General features: G+C 52.2%; 1 long non-coding RNA gene across 1 annotated transcript in view; it reads right to left on the bottom strand.

Annotated features, from left to right (window-relative positions):
- The window catches only part of LOC117795904, a 12861-nt gene extending 1526 nt beyond the window's left edge, over nucleotides 1-11335 (bottom strand). The window contains exons 1-2 of the long non-coding RNA XR_004620064.1: nucleotides 11135-11335; nucleotides 3824-3900 (exon numbers count right to left, since the gene is read on the bottom strand). This is a non-coding gene — a long non-coding RNA (uncharacterized LOC117795904). The remainder of the gene's footprint in view (nucleotides 1-3823; nucleotides 3901-11134) is intronic.
- Nucleotides 11336-15114: the final 3779 nt, after the last annotated feature.

The following is a 15114-nucleotide window of genomic DNA, read 5'->3' on the forward strand; positions in this document are numbered from 1 at the left end:
ATCCATCCATCCATCCATCCATCCATCCATCCATCCTTCCATCCATCCTCACACCAGTCCATCCAACCTCACATCCATTCATTCATCCATCATCCATCTAATCAATCATTCATTCATTATTCCATGAGCCATCACTCAGCATCCACACTGAGCTGGGCATCATGCTGGGCACTGAGGATACAAACACAAGATACACACCCTGCTTGTGAAATGCTGTCTGGTAAGAAGCATTAATAACTAATAAAACAGGGTGAAGACTGCAGAGAAGCACAAAGTGAGATGGAGCCCAGAGGAAGGTGGTTGGGGAAGAGGGTGGCCCTGGAGCTGGAGCTGGAAAGAGGAAGGGGCAGGAGTCAAGTGAGGAGAGAAGGGAAGAGCAGAAGGCTCAGGCAGGGCAGTCGGAGCTTGGGGGCACCAAACTGCAGTAGGGTCTGAAGGGTTATATGAGCCTATGTGAATTTCTACCTGCAACAGAACAGCCAGTAGGAGAATATTCTTTAGCCAGGCCAGCCAGTTTCCACGATGCCACTGGGGAACCAAGTCCTAGGCTTGTCATTTCAGATGGATAAGACAGCTGGTGTGAGGGACACTTCAGGATTCCTGAAGTCTATGTGTTATTAGAATTTTGAACTTGGATGCCTGCCCTCCCTTGCATTTGTGGACACAGTGTGCCCTTGCGGTACAGATGACGACACTGGGTCCCAGAGAAGGGCAGGGACTGGTCCAAAGTCACGTATGGCCACGTGCAGCCAAAATGTTAGGTGGCATTACTCCCAGAGGCATTCAGAGATGAGGAGAAAATGGTGCTATACAGAGAACAGGAGCCAGAGGCAAGGCAGGCATGGGATTCGGTTCATTAGAAATCTGACTCACGCGCAGCTTTTAGAGAATGAAGTGAGTGCTGGATGCTTCTTTTGCTTCCTGGATCTATTCGTCCTCCTTCTGCTCAGGGCATCACCCCTTCTCCTTTGTATGCAACCTGAGGGGGTGTGTCAGTCCAAGGGCCCGTTGCTCCCTAGGTGGGGAATGGGCTCATGACCTGGGGCTCAACCAATCAGATTCTCTCCTGAGATCCTTGACCAGAGACAGACAAGTATTTAAAAAGGCTGGTGCTGGTTCACCCCAGAAACGGTCTCCCAAGGGGTGCTATACAGTCCTTTCTGCCTGCGTTCCCAGAGCTGCCCCGTTCTGCCTGTGTGTGTCCAGTCCAGCTCTCCCTTCACTTCTGTGAGTGTCCCAGGTGCGTGACCTTGGTTATGGTGTTTTGTCTCCCTTAGCCTCCCTTCCCTCGTGCGTACAATGGCATAATCATCCCACCTGCAGTGCTATTGTAATGATCAAGTGAGTCAATGGAGCCAATGCATCCTGCAAACTGTAAAGTGCTCTAGGCATTTGAGAAGCTATGATGATTATGATTATTACCGGCTAGTGGTCACTGAAAGCACAGCGCACGAGTGTTCTCAACGGCCCTTGTGAGAGGACATGGCTGCTTTCCACCAGTGACTCCACTTAAAATGTATTGCAGAGGGAGCCCGCGGGGAATAGACTCTGCTGAATCCATCATTTTGCATGCTGTTCATTAAAAAGAACTTCTAAAAATAGGCCCATGTCAGAGAAGGTGTCCCAGACGGGAACGTTTTTCCGAGCTTGACCCAAATCCCTGTGATCTTGTTCTCCAACAGCTGGGCTGCCTGGGAGACAGACCTGCCCCAGCTCAGCTTCTGTGGTCACGTTCTGCCTCTGGAGAGGTCCAGAGCCCTTTCTCTGCATGTTTGGGGCGCGAGGTCCCACCCGGAACCACAACCTTCCCAAGTGCTGGAGCCCAAGTGCCTCTGGGTTCGTGTCCCCTCTACGGTCGAGCGGCTTCCTTTCTGGAGAGCAGTTAACGTCTTGAGGGCAGGCCTGATGGACTCTTCTGCGATGCGCCCCGGGTCCTTTAATCCGGCCTCTACTTCCAGCTCCTTTCCTGAGTTTCAAACCTGTGCAGTCAGTGCCCGCTGAACATTTCCTCCCAATGCCCATAAATACACCTGCCCATGATATGCTCATTCTGCACCACCACTCCCTTTCCCAAACTCTGCCTCCTGCTTCCCACTGCCTCCACCCATCCAGGAGCAGAAGGCTGACACTGGGACTCCCCCTTAGCTCCCCTCTCCCCCTCCCTCATGTCTCGTATTCCAGCAAGTCCTGCCAATATTTGTCCGCCAAGTATCACTAGGCTCTGTCCACACTCTGTCTGCATCTTCCCTTCTGGAAGCTCAGAATGATACATCTGAAGGCTTCTTTCTTTCATTATCTGAAGGGGAGGGGAGGGAGAGGAATAATAGTAAATGGGAAGGAGAGGGCTTTATAATTCCTATAAGGATAGGTTCCGGGATGTTCCCCTAGTCCACAGAAGGAGAAACTGAGGTTCTCAGAAGACAATGAACCAAGACTGCTGCTGACCCATCTAGTGTCTTTGTAAGAATTAGGAAAACATGCCCTCGTCTCAGCTGACACAGGCTTGTTCTATCGTGTATGCCTTGGCAAGCAGAGTGCAGACCAGATTTCTACTTCTAATCACTATCTTGTGCAGTTAACTACCTGCACAACCATACAGGGCAGACTTGAGAGTGACTTGCCTAAAATCCCACAACTGGGAAGCTGAGACAGGAACCGAGGACTTTAGATAGGTTCAGAGCTCTTTCCAGTGTACTTCTTGACTTTTGGGGGACCCCTCTTCCCTCCCAAGCTGCAACAGCACTTCAACAGCAGATGACAATGCACCGCTTGCCAGCATCCCGTTCTAACACCTCAGGGTCTCACTCAGTGGAGTGGGGTGTTCATGATGAAGAGTGAAGAGAACATGCTCAGCACAGAGTCTTGACAATCTGGTGCAGGGTTGGTGGCTAGTAGTACTAAGGTGCCCTTGGATCAGAGGCATCAGCCCCCAGAAAGGTCCTCCCTCCGATCTCCCACAGAGGCTGTCAGGTGCAGGCTGTGTGCTGTGATTGACACCAGCTAGAGTCGGGGCCTGATGGAGCCCCTCCCACCCACACGCGCAGGGCTCAGCGTCTACGTGATCCAACACAGGCTTCTGCTGAGAGCACAGCACACTCTCCAGGACCTGGGGTCCATCTTTGACAAGGCAGCCCCGTTTCAACCTCATTTTGTGCGAGAGAAGGCCAGCTGTGTGCCTGGCGAGTGTTAGGACANTCATGCCGGTTCCTATAAGAATTGGCGGTATAGGCTGTGGAAGAGCAGAAAAATGACATTTTTTTTAAAAGATTTTTTATTTATTTATTCGACAGAGAGAGAGTCAGCGAGAGAGGGAACACAAGCAGGGGGAGTGGGAGAGGAAGAAGCAGGCTCATAGCGGAAGAGCCTGATGTGGGGCTCGATCCCCAACGCTGGGATCACGCCCTGAGCCGAAGGCAGACGCTCAACCGCTGTGCCACCCAGGCGCCCCTCAAGATACGTTTTAAATGCCTCGCAATTGTTGGCTTTGTAGAGCACAGAGTCAACAGCTACTCCCCAAGCTCCCCCAAGATGGTCTGGACTCAGCTGCCTCCAAAACCTGCCCCTTAACCACTTCACTCTGTGGGCTTTCTAGAACTGAACTGTGGTTGCCTGCACCATTTATAGGGAATTCTTAATAAATGCTTGTATCAAACTCTGAAGGGTTTCTTGTGCAGGGCATTTCACGCATATTATCTCAGAGGTGGTGACCCAACAACTTCATGAAGCAGCACTACCTGCTCATCCTCCCACTTTAATGATGGATAAACTGAGGTTTGGAAAAGGTATGGGGCCAGGAAGGATTACCACTGCTGCTCCCACCTACCTCGTGGTCTAGCAGCCAGAAGACCGGAGTTCCTGCTTTGTTTGGTCTCTGTGTCTCTAAGTCTTCCATTCCTTCACCTAAAGAATGGGGGAAATAATAACCTCTCACGGCAGCTGTACATGTTGTTGTGGTAACAAAAAGGAGAAAATTAGGTAGGGGGCTTTGTAGGGCATTAGCCACATGCAAATGGGAGCGATTGCCAATAGCTCGCAGCGCTGGGGAGCCCCAGTACGCCAGGGAGGTCGAGCCCTGCAGTAGCCTGCTGAGAAGTCCACATGCTTGCAGGCCAGAGAGCACCCTCCAGCAGCCCCATGACCGTGGAGGAAGGAAACCCACTTCCTTGGAGTTACTTCCCCCAACCTCATTCCTTAAACCTTGATGACCCGGAGGCATCCTAGTAGGTCTGGGAAATCAGAGACTTAGAAATGTACTGAAAGACGGCAGAGTCATGTCATCTGATTCATTTTCTGCTGTTTTCCAATTTCTCTGGAGCTGTGGATACGGTTCATGATGAGAAGAATCAGTCTACTTAAAAAAAAAAGGGTTATTCCTTCTGATCATACACTGGTCAAGTATTAGATTTCCATCAGCCTCTCTGCTATGGCCTGGGCATCTCAGTGAAGCTCGAAAGTTGTCCCAGATGTCAAAGGCAGACACCGGGCCTGTCCCACGGGGGATTGGTGTCCTGTTGGACAGAATGGGCTGTGACTTGTGAAACAGGAGACCTGGTTGGATGTTCCCTCTGCTACTGATTGATGTTTGACCGAGAGCAGTGGTGCTCAGACAGGAGCAGTTTTGCCCTGCCGGGAACAACTGGCAAAGTCTGGAGATTTTCATAGTTGTCGTGACTGGGGAGAGGCTCCTGGCATTGGGCGGGTGGAGGTCAGGGATTCGCTCGTCGTCCCACGATGCACAGGACAGCCCCTACCCTGGCCCCTCCGGCCGCAGACGCATCTGGCTGCAAACGTCAGTGTGGTCCAGGTTGAGAGGCCCTAGTCTCCAGGAAGTCCCTTCCGTCCTTGCCTTCCTTTCCTCTTCTGGAAAGTGGCAGCGGGGGGTGGTGCGAGGTGATGCCTAGGAGCCCCCGAAGCTTGCACGATCTAATCGTGTCTCCGGCTCGGGGGTGACTCAGAGGGTCTGGATCACTGACTTCCTGCCCCTGTGACACCAGAGCCCCATGGAGACACTCCAACGTGAGGGGGCACACGTGATGTGGCGCTCAGCTGGGAGACGCCAGCAGGAGGCTCTTCATGGTGACAGTCACCAGGAAAATGCCATCCTGGAAGTCAGCTGCTCTCAGCCCCCACACCCTCCTTTTGTTTGCTTGTGTCCTCGTCTCCTCCTTAAATAGGGCACTGCAGCTTCTGCACCTGCCAAGTTTGACTAATTGGACCTTCTCATCAGGCCGTTATGAGAACATGGAGCCCAGCAACTTGCCCAAACTTTCCAGCACATTCCAGGTTGGTTGTTTTTTTGAGATGGGTCCAAGCAGCGTACAGGTCCTAGCAGTTGCTATGTGATTTCGGGACCTCCGTCCCCTCTGGCTTTTTGTGCTGCCCGCCCAAGGATTGCCTCTGGCACCATTCTGGTCCCTCCTGCTCCAGACCTGTTTCCTTGTTCTTCCTTGTCTGTATTTCAGTCAGACACCTGGTGGGACTGCGGTCCCGACTCCATCACTTCTTAATGGTGAGGTGGTAGCGACAGAGGCGTCCCGCCCAGAACTCCCTCCTGGAGAACCTGCTGTGGGCGGGTCGTTGGCAGACAGCCCTGGGCTGCTATACCTTCAAGTCCTCAGCAGGGCTCGCCCGGAGGCCATGCCCTCCCCTGGCTCTTCCCAGCTCAGTGGGGATGTGGGGTTGGATCCTCACTGCCTGCCTGACCGGGATGCCTCCTACAGGCAGTCCTTGCTCTGGGGCTCCCAGCGTTGGCCGGGGCTCGCTTAGAGAGCAGCCCTGTGGTCTGAAGCAACTCCTCCCGGCCTCCTCCCTTCCATTTCTCTTGCCCCAGGTATCAAACCCACATCTTAGTCAGAAGGCTCCCCCTCCCCTTCATCCTTCCTGGCATCTGCGTCTCGAAGGACCTGAATCAACACATCTGAGCAAGTCAATGAAAACCCCTGAGTCTGTTTCTTTGTCGGTTAAACAGAGATACGATCGGATCTGCTGTATCTCACAAGGTTATTGTGGAGAATCAACCACCAGATGCACATATAATTCCCTACACCACAGAATCGTGCAAATAGTGTGCACTATTGTCCCCATCAGAGCTTGCGGGCCCTATGTCCCATTTCCAGAGGCACCCTGCTAGGCCGGCCCCAGGAAGCGAGACGGCTCCTGAGGTTCCACCGGAACTCTTCTTTGGCAGGTGCGACTGCATCCTGTTAGCATCCAAAGCCCGCCTGCTGAATGCCAGCCCTCCTCCCTGATTGTGACCAAGAGAGAAGACCTGGTACCATCTCCAAACGCCCGCTCTGGGACACTGCGTGGCCCCTGGGTGAAACTGCTGCGCTAAACTGAGAACAGCGGAGATGTTCGTGGGGCCTCATATCTCCCAAAGCGTTTACTCTTCAGTCTCTCACTTATTTTTGTCCTTTAACCTTTGCTTGTATTTTTGTAAGTGGCCTCATTCCTTTGCTGAATGAGATGGAGGAAGGAACCAAGGCGCGAAGGAATCCGTTCACCTTCTGCTCCTGCTCCCATCAGTCCCGTGAGAGGCTGCCTACTCTAGGGGCCAGAACCCCTGCCCTGGCTGGGGAGTAACTCCAGCCGGTGGAAAACTCTGTTCTTCTGAGTTTCCTTGCTGCTCACTTAGGAAGGTTTCCCGCTGGTTCCCTGCTGCAGCCGTCTCTTCGCCTTTGCTTCTGATTCGTGGCATCTCTTAGTAGCCTTGCAATCTTGGGCACATCGCCTCGCCTCCTACAGTTCCTTAACTGTGGAGTGGTGAGGATGACACCTTCCCTCCCTGGCTCGGAGGGTCTTTGGATGGTGTCTGAGAAGTTGTGTCTGGGGGTGACATCTTGTTTGCAGAAACAGCCACAATTGTCTCCCAGTCTATACCCTTACAATCGGACGTTGCCTTCCTTTCATCAAGGGGAGTCTGTTACTTGACCCCATGAATCTGGCCTTGACCAAATTCATGACTTGCTTGGACCAAAGAAGCAGCAGAAAGAATGGCATGCCCTTTCTGAACGTGAGCCTTCGGAGACCTTGCATGCCGCCCCTAGCTCTCCCGGACCACCGCCTCTGCCAGGTGAGGGCTCCCAGGCTGGCCTGATGGAAGGTATTAAACAAGCACCTGAATCAGAGGTGAGCCATCCCATTGGAGGCCACCCCAGACCAACGGGCCCCTCGCCAACCCGGAAGCTAACTACCAATGCGCAAAGTGAGCCCAGCTGTGACTCAAAGAACACCCAGCGGAATCAGTCTAAATCACCCACCAGGGAATCCTAAGCAAAATACATGGTCACCATTTGAAGCAACTCAGTTTCGGGACAGGTTGTTATGCGGCAAAAGCAAACTGGTGCATTTCGTAGACCACAGAGGAAAGCTGGGTGGGGCCAGTCATCCCTGAAGCTGGGACCCAGGAGGGGGCAGCTCTCAAGGAGGTGCGAGGAAGTGAGAATTCAGAGCAGGTGCCACTCCCCTGAATCCTCAGGGCAGGACTGAAAGTGCTGAGCGGTTGGGTATTATATGTCAGTGACCAAAAACTGCATGCAAGCAGAAAAAAAAAAAAAAAAAAAGCCTGGGTCTAAGGTTGTTATTTATAGCAAAAATTTAAACAGGGAAGCTCTGTCAGTTTTCTGAATTACTGACAGTTGCAGAAATGTTAATACAAATCTTTATAAGACTGGCCAGATGTTCGATATTAAACAAGCATCTGTTTTGTATAAAAGACTTTTTATGCCCCCTGCACACTGTCTCTTCTCTCTCTCCCCTCTTCGCCCCCCATCCTGACCCCATGATAGATCAGGGCAATAACTGAGGGTAATTACCTCAGCTCTGGGTTTATTTAGTTTCTGAGTGCCGGTGTCCATGGTGTCAAAAATACACCCCAAAAAATAACCCTGGAAAAGGTTAATAATGGCCTTTCTGGTGTCATATTCCACACTTTATGTGTTGTGGTAATTACTATCATTAGGGCTGTAAGAATGTCTAGTTATCTTTCTTAATCACATACTATAAAGAACTGCTTCTGAACACATATCTATTATTTAATCAAAATTTCACAGTTATTGGCATTTGTGCTCCGGCAGGGCTGTGTTTATTTTCTGTTTGCAAGGGGGAGAGTTGCCTCCCAGAGGAGAGGGGGCCCCACGTCCATACCCACTTTCATCACTGTCATAGCATGTGGCACTCGGTGCTATTAATATCGGAGACGCCAAACACGTGTTAATACTCCCCACTCCCCGCCTTTGGTGGCATTCTAGGAAAAGCACTTTTATTAACAAATACAGGTGGGAATTTGTGCCCTAGATGAACCCAGGGCCTGGAAGGGGAGATTTGTGGGACTGAGACCGTCAGGGATGTGCCGTTTCCAGGGTCGGAGAGCGGACGCTCCGTGATGGCCACCTCGCCCTGTGCGAGCCCACCCACTGCTCTGGAGGGGACTGCCCCTCAGAGGCAGGGGACCAGCCCCCGAAGAGGCCTCCTTGTCCCATTTTGCAGATAAGGAAATAGGGGCGAGAGCGAGTCACTTGCTCAGGTCGCCTCGCTGGTGAGCTGGAACTTGAGGCATCGAAACCCTGCTGCCTGCTGCCCAGCCCACACTGGCTGAAAAGTGGCCACCGGCTGGTGTGGCTGAGCATTTGAAACGTGTTGAGTCTACCTGGAGGTGCGCTGGAAGTATAAAATCCACACTGGGTTTCCAAGACCCAGTGCCAAAAGCTGTGGGCTATCACAGTAGTCATTTTTAATATTATTCCAGGTTGAAATGATATTTTGGATCTATTGGATTTAATCAACCGTGATTGAACTAATTTCACCTGTTTTTTTTTTCTTTTTAAAATGGCACTATTAGAAAATTTAAAATTACGTTTGTGGTTTGCATTTGCGGCTCACATTTTATTTTGATGGGATAGCGTGTCCCAAACTGAATTTATATGTTCCTTCAGCAACAGTTCATCTTATCGCCGTAGAGCCATGGGTCGAGGCAGGGGTCGGGGGTGGCAGGTGATTTTGTCCCCAAGGAGACACTTGGCAGCATCTGGAATCAAGTTTAGTGGTCATAGCTTGAGGGGGGTGGGGAACTACTGGGGTCTGATAGATGGAGGGCAGGGATGGGGGGCACAGGGCGGCCCCCATCAAGGAGCGTTCCTTGGCCCAAAGTGTTCATAGCACTGAGGTAGAGAACCCCTGGTTTAGAGTCATACTTGTATATTTTGTTCCCAAATTTGGGGGTCCCCAAGGATGTCACTGATGTTCTAAGACAAAGAGGAACAGTGCTACGATGGTGTTCACACTGGTCACTTCTTCCCTCCTGACCACCCTCCTTCCTGATCTTTCTTCCCCACAGTTAGAAGCCCATGTCTGACTATATAATTTTTGCTTATTCTTGCCATATGGCCAGCGGCCATATTTCCTCAGTGGTGTTTCGTGGTAGCAAAGCCCTCCTCCCATGAGAGCATGTGCAGTCCCCTGGAGGGAGGACACGCTGTTGGACTGGGAAGACCTGGCTGGAGGAGGGGGATGAATAAAGGGGGGGGGCGACCCTGGGTGGAGGGACAGAGGCACCCGGCCCCTGGGCAGACTCTGGATGGGGGCAGGGGATCCTTACACTTGACATTTTCTCTGGGCCCCAGCCTGGAGAAAAGACCAGGGAGAAAGAGCGGAGCCCCGGCCTGGGATGCCTGCAGCCGTGCCAAGGACCTGGGTGTCAGCACGTGCGGAAGGGCTGGCTCTCCAGGCCACCCCCGAGGGCCCAGGCAGGACCTGTGCATTCTCTGGGCAGCTGAGGTGGTGAGGTGCTCTTGGAAAAGTCGGGCATGGCCAAGGCAAACCCACAGGGACCTGAAAAGTGGGGGCCCGAGCTGGAAATACAGTGCCCTGCGATGTACCTTTCCACTTGGAGCAGAGCGGGGGTGCTTGGATGGGGGAGCGGGACACCTGGTAACCGGCATTCAGGGACAGACAGAATACAGAACTGGCTCTGGGACAGGGCAACCCCCAGCAGGTGTGGCCAGGACAATACATTTGCTACACTTGGGCAATTGGCATGGAGCTCAGGTGTATGAGAAATGCCACTCGATCTTCTCATAACAACGGAGGCATACACGGCCCGCTGCTCACCAAGGCTTCACGCTCCTCTTCAGGAATGTCTAGGAGTGGCTGTCCGGGCAGGGTGGCATTTCCCAGCCCCCCAGCATTCAGATGGTGGTGGGGTCTGGAAATGGGTTTCGCATTGCCCCGCCCCTGCTCCTGCCCTCACTGCCTCCGAGGGCCCGAGGAATGCAGGGCTGACTTCTGGGCTAGGTTTCCCATCCGAGGACACAAGGACACAAGGGCACCAGGACACTAGGGCGTGGCAGAGAAGGGAGGATGGGGAGGAGTGAATCCGAGGGCCGAGCCGGGGAGTTGGTGTGTTCTGAGTCCCTGGAAGCTGTTCCAAGGAACGTGGGCTCCTTTGATCGTGTTGGGCTTAGGAGAGCCTGCGAAGTGGCCGGGGGCTGCATGAATTCCAAGAGGCGCTCAGAAGGCAGCTACTATGTAGAAGGCTGTGTGTTTGGCCCAGGGGCAACAGAGGCAGCTGTGAGAGGGACGGGAGCCCACAGCCAGTGGGAGGAGAGACGCAGAATGAAATCGATCACCTTGATTGAACGTGACTCTGGGCCCGGCACGACTCTTAAGTGTCGCGTATTAACTCCGTCCCTTCTTCCCCCAGCTTAAAGAGGTGATGCTGTAATTACCAGCATTTCCGTTTCCTAGACCATGCCAGTTTAGTTCCACGGGTCAACAGAAGGGGTGGGCACTTACCCAAGGTACTAGAGCTGGGACCCCAGTCCAGGCAAACTGGCTCTAGGATCAACTGTCACCACCGCGGGAGACTTTCTTGGTGCAGAGAATAAAATGCAACTCCCCTCCCTCCCAAAAAACCCAGACTAGCCCTGATCTCCCTTCCTGTTCTCTGGCAGAATTGATTACACCCCCATCGTGTGTAGCATAGAATTTTGTTAAGACAAAAATTATAGATGTTCATCTCCGCTCAGAGGCTGTGGGGGAAGAAGAGGCTGTATTGGGTTTTGTAGTAATAACGATGTGGCACAAACAACCCTCATAGCTCAGTGGTTTCCTAAATAATGATTTCCTTCCCTCTTACCGGTCTGTGGGTTGGCTGTGGCTCTTCTGGGCTCGACTGGGCTTCCATCCAGGTTTGCTCCAGGGTCTGCCATCCCAGGGCCCAGGCTGAGGACACAGCGACCCCATGGGACATGCTTTTCCATTGTCGAGGTGGTGGCACAAGTTAGCCTCAGGATCAGCAATGGCCCTTGAAGCCCCCACTGGGAACTGTCACACGGTCCTTGGTTGTAGTTACAGTCAGTCACGTGGTCAGGCCCACAGCCAGCGGGGTGGAAAGTTGGCTCTACTCACAGGAAGCCATGGCAAAGGAGGACGGGAAGGAAGATCTGTGAGCAAATGACACGTCTCTTCAAGGCACCAATGGAAAGGGCTTGAAGGCAGAAGGAGTCGTCTTTGTGGGCTTGAGGAAAGTAGGTGAGAGCTCTTGCAGACACCCCTGTGCCTGTAGTCGTGGGGCTGAGAGGCAGAGGACTTCCTCCCTGCGCCCCCCACTTTCCCTGCAGGGGATTGGGTGAGTCAACCCTTGGGCAGGGGGGCCAGGTGTCTGAAGAGTGTAGAGAGGGTTCTGAGTGCAGCTGGCCCTGGGAACGCACCAGGAGCTGATCGGGGCTATGGAAAGGACAGGTGGACAGTTCTGCTGCCCAGGTGAGTCTGCGGAGACCGCAGGCTGTCTGTCCCCCACCCCTGGGCAGAGGTCACCAACCTGTCTCCACACTGACTTCTCTTCCACCCACCATGTCAATGTCTTGTTTATTGGGTTTGGGGTGAACACAGTGGCAAACCAATTGCAAAGTGAAGTTGTAAATTTTGCCCAAAGCGCAGGACTTCTTGATATCAGTGCGGGTGATGCCAGGGAGCTGTGTGAAGTGTTTGCAGAAGCCAAGGGCAAAGAAGACCTGGCGATCCTCGAAGAGTTAGTGCTTAATTGCCATCGTGGCTGATGATGTGATAGACACTTTGAATGATTTCATATCAATGGTTAAAGATAAGCCCCTGGGAAAATTGATGAAAACGTTGAATTTTTAAAAAATGGACTGCTTTCTTATTACCCTGGGCAGTCAAACTTGGAGTGATGGATATTGGAACCTCAGTCGTATAATTTTGTTGGAAAAACCACGGCCCCTCACGAGCGTACTGCTTTTGTGCTCTAAGAATTCATGCGTAGCCGCTCATTACAGCCCAGTTTATTAACTGTAAGGAAAGTAAATGTGATTTCATGATTTTTACGTGCACTTTTTAAAAAGGATTTTATGTATTTTAGAGAGAAAGAGAGAGAGCGAGCGCAGGGGGAGGGGCAGAAGGAAAGAGAGAATCTCAAGCAGACTCCATGTTGAGCCTGAAGCCTGACACAGGGCTCGATCTCATGACCCTGAGATCATGACCTGAGCTGAAATCAAGAGTTGGACACTCAACCGACTGAGCCACCCAGGCGCCCCAATTTTTACTTGCACTTTTGAAGACAAAGTTCCAATCACATCATTTTACCAGTTACATGAAATGTTGGTTCCTTCAGTGGATTCATTCTTTTTTTTTTTTTAAGATTTTATTTATTGTCAGAAAGAGAGGGAAAGAGAGAGAGAGAGCACAAGCAGGGGGAGAGGCAAGCAGAGGGGAAAGCAGGCTCCCAGAGGAGCAGAGAGCCTGACGCAGGACTCAATCCAGGATCCTGGGATCATGACCCCAGCCGAAGGCGGCTGCTTAACTGACTGAGCCACCTGGGTGTCCCACAGTGGACTCATTCTTAATGGTGACTTGTTCTGTCCTCGGGTGGTGAGAGCTCCCACATCCAGCCTCCATCAGTTCATGCCCTCCTTCTGCTCCAGCGGCTGCAGGCAGCTCTCCATCCCTCTGACTTAACCCCCTGCTCCACATGGCAGAGTTAGCACCCTGCTGGGCCAAGGCCATGGGAAGCGTGTGTCCGGGCCCCGTTGGTGGGAAGTGCTCTGTCGCAGCCTTCGAGCCTCTGCTGTGTGACATTATGATGCCACGACATGTTGTGTGTCACACCGAGAGTATCTGCCCTGGATACAAAAGCTCAGACGTTCCTGCTTAATCACGCCACACCCAATATTATGTGGGCCCCGATTACAGTCTGGGGAAGTCAAAATACAACCCAGCGTGGGGAAATTGTTAAAGTGATTGAAACATGGAAATGAATCTGAGCAGAAAGTTCTAAATCTTACTTGAGTTTGCATTATTGTTATAATAAATAATCATAATAAGCCCATACATTTTATAGCTAACAAAATCCTTCTTATACATGACTTCGTTCGTCTAGGTTCGGGAGAATAAATCTTAAGGCTTAATTTCTCTTGGAAATATCAATCTCCAGTCTACCCTATACCTGGCTGCCTTTTTAATGGTCCCAAAGCACAGCTTCCCTGCTCACTCCCCAGCTCAAAAACTTTGAAAAACTTTCTGTGTCTAGAGAGTAAACTCCAAACTCCTTAGACTGGCATTCCAGGCCTGTCGGGATCCTGCTCAAAGCTGTCATTCCATCCGTGTCTCTGGGAGGACTTCATCAGGTGTCTTGCCTTCCTACCCAACCTCAGCACTTCCTACTTCCTGGTGCACAGCTCTGGATCCCACGATAGTGCCTTTGCCAAGGCAACCCCCACCCTATGGATGCCCTTCCCTCACCTCTCCATGCGTGCATGGTCAAGCCCAACCCACCTTGCAAAGCGCAGCCTTCAGGCAGCTCCCTGCATCCTCCTGCAAGCAGGGATCTCCTGCCTTTGAGATCCCTTAGCACCTTCTCTGAACCTGTCCAAGACAGCCTGCCCTGTAGTAGAATAAGAGTGTCCACAGTCAGTTCCCTCCACTTGGCTGTAAGCTCTTTGGGTGAACGGGACCTCAGCTCGACCCTCCGATCTCAGTTATTGGGGCCCTCCCCATCCTGCCAAGTGTCTAGCCAAGAATCAGCCAAACCTTTTCTGTAAAGGGTCACGTAGTCAATGTTTCAGGCTTTACGAACTGTATGATCTCTCTTGCAAATATTAATTCTGCCACTGAATGGTGAAAGCACCATAGGCGATATGTAAATACATGGGCATGACTGTGTTCTAATAAAACTTTATTTGCAACAACAGGCATTGAGCTGGATTTGGTCCATGAGCTATTCTTTGCTGTCCCCCTGGCTTAACCAGATGTCTAGCGAAGGCATTACATAAATGTTTTTGACTGTTGACTGGAGGCGTGAGAGAAAGAACAAAGCTGAGTATTTGGGAATTGTGTCTACCCAAGAGCAAAGGGCCGGGGTCAGGGCCCTGTTACCACGTAGCCATTTGCACAAGAAGGGGAAAAAAAAAGAGTTGCCTTGCCTGGGGGGCATTCTTATTCTAGGAGAGGACAGGTCCTTGAGAGAAGTTGGCAGGTCTCCTGGGCTTGGTGGCATCGGAGGAAACTTGGAGGGTAGAGCAAGGCCAGCCTTGCAGGTCAGTGATGTGGAGAGTAGCCAAGATGGAGTGATGGGGTGCCTGCTCAGCCCCCAGTCCAGGACCCCAACCCACTGGCTCACTCTCCTGTCACCCCTTGGATTAAGGAGGCTGACGTCTTGGATGGCTGCTTCCACAGAGCAGGTGCCCCTTTGAGCCATGTGGCTGTCCAGAGCAGGGCCCCCAGCTTCTCATCTGTCTTAGTCAACCCCGTGCCGAGAGAGTGGCCTCAAAAGTCCTGAGAGCCAGGCAAGGGGTGGGTCCTTACAACTCATCTGTGTGACTGACATAACCTTGTGCCAGGAAGGAGCCTGGAGCCTGGAGCCAGTCCCCTGTAGGAGGACACCTGCCACCCTCCAACCCTTCACTGTCCACACAGGGGCTTCCCTGCGCCTCACCAACTGGATCCCCCCACCCACTTTCCAAGGTGAGCAACAGCTGTTGTCACGCTTCCATTTGCCATGTGAGGATACAGGCTTGTATCCTGTTTGCTTGAGGGTTTGCTTGAGCCCTGAGGCCAGCAAAGGTGGTGCCGTCTTCTCCATTGGGAGCAGAGCTGAAGGGG

The sequence above is a fragment of the Ailuropoda melanoleuca genome, chromosome 14, assembly GCF_002007445.2.
Source record: "Ailuropoda melanoleuca isolate Jingjing chromosome 14, ASM200744v2, whole genome shotgun sequence".
Taxonomy (NCBI): Eukaryota; Metazoa; Chordata; class Mammalia; order Carnivora; family Ursidae; genus Ailuropoda; species Ailuropoda melanoleuca.